Genomic DNA, 1960 nt, shown 5'->3' with positions numbered 1-1960 from the left:
AGCTTCACCATCTCTGAAGTCTTAGCAAGAATCCTCCTGAAAACAGTAAACCCTGCCATCACATAGTCTCTCCTGTTAATACTACACAAAGCACATTACAGAGAGTGAACACTGAAACAGACCTTTTCTATCCAGTCTCCAATAGAAATATTTGTCTAACCTATTTATGTTACTCAAGTAATAGCTTTTATATCCTTTTACTCATTTGCAAGTTAATTATTCTGAAATATTGTATTACTACTACTACTACAACTTAATCACTACTACTACTACTACTACTACTACTACTACTACTACTACCACTATTATTGCACCTCACTCTGAGCCTATATATACCCTGTGTGTCCATGTATTGTTTGTAACGGCTTGACAAAGCTCCTGGAGAGCGAAACGTTCCCACAATAAAATGTCACATTAGTTGCACTTGTGTCCTTTTACTTTACATATTGTCGGTAATTCTACCAACATTATTATTATTATTGTTATTATTATTATTATTATTATTATTATTATTATTATTATTATTATTATTATTATTATTATTATTATTATATTATTATTATCATCATTATTATTATTATCTAGCATTATTATCTTTAGTTATTTTGATAATAATAATAATAATAATAATAATAATAATAATAATTATTATTATTATTATTTTATCATTACCATTACCGTTATTATTATTATTATTATTATTATTATTATTATTAATGTGGCTGAACCAGTGGGGGAGGCCAGTCAGATGATGATTGACTGTCCTATGGAAGCACTAAACCCGTGTGGGTCATCCAGAACAAGGAGTGGTGAGACTCGATCCTCCGTGCCGATATTCAATGCAAAAACAGATTTGCTAAATATCAGAGGAAAGTCTTATAGGAAAGTGTCAAAGGAAAGTGTCAAAGGAAAGTGTCAAAGGAAAGTGTCAAAGGAAAGTGTCAAATGAAAGTGTCAAAAGAAAGTGTCGAAGGAAAGTGTCAAAGGAAAGTGTCAAATGAAAGTGTCAAAAGAAAGTGTCAAAAGAAAGTGTCGAAGGAAAGTGTCAAAGGAAAGTGTCAAAGGAAAGTGTCAAAGGAAGGTGTCAAAGGAAAGTGTCAAAGGAAGGTTTCAAAGGAAAGTGTCAAAGGAAGGTTTCAAAGGAAAGTGTCAAAGGAAGGTGTCAAAGGAAAGTGTCAAAGGAAGGTTTCAAAGGAAAGTGTCAAAGGAAAGTGTCAAAAGAAAGTGTCAAAAGAAAGTGTCATAGGAAAATGTCGAAGGAATGAGTCAAAGGAAATTTTCAAAGGAAAGTGTCAAAGGAAAGTGTCGAAGGAAAGTGTCAAAGGAAAGTGTCAAAGGAAAGTGTCAAAGGAAAGTGTCAAAGGAAAGTGTCAAAGGAAAGTGTCAAAGGAAAGTGTCGAAGGAAAGTGTCCTAGGAAAGTGTCGAAGGAAAGTGTCAAAGGAAAGTGTCGAAGGAAAGTGTCCTAGGAAAGTGCCAAAGGAAAGTGTCAAAGGAAAGTGTCAAAGGAAAGTGTCAAAGGAAAGTGTCGAAGGAAAGTATCAAAGGAAAGTGCCCTAGGAAAGTGTCAAAGGAAAGTGTCAAAGAAAGGTGTCAAAGGAAGGTGTCATAGGAAAGTGTCAAAGGAAAGTGCCAAATTATTATTATTATTATAATAAAAAAGAAGCACTAAGCGGAAAGTGTCAAAGGGAAGTGTCATAGGAAAGTGTCAAAGGAAAGTGTCAAAGGAAAGTGCCAAATTATTATTATTATTATAATAAAAAAGAAGCACTAAGCGGAAAGTGTCAAAGGAAAGTGTCAAAGGAAAGTGTCAAAGGAAAGTGTTAAAGGAAAGTGTCAAAGGAAGGTGTCAAAGGAAAGTGTTAAAGGAAAGTGTCAAAGGAAAGTGTCAAAGGAAAGTGTCAAAGGAAAGTGTCAAAGGAAAGTGTCAAAGGAAAGTGTCAAAGGAAAGTGTCAAAGGAA

This window comes from Cherax quadricarinatus, chromosome 29, assembly GCF_038502225.1.
Source record: "Cherax quadricarinatus isolate ZL_2023a chromosome 29, ASM3850222v1, whole genome shotgun sequence".
NCBI classification, from domain to species: domain Eukaryota; kingdom Metazoa; phylum Arthropoda; class Malacostraca; order Decapoda; family Parastacidae; genus Cherax; species Cherax quadricarinatus.
The sequence above is the reverse complement of the archived record's forward strand: the minus strand, read 5'-3'. Positions refer to the sequence as shown.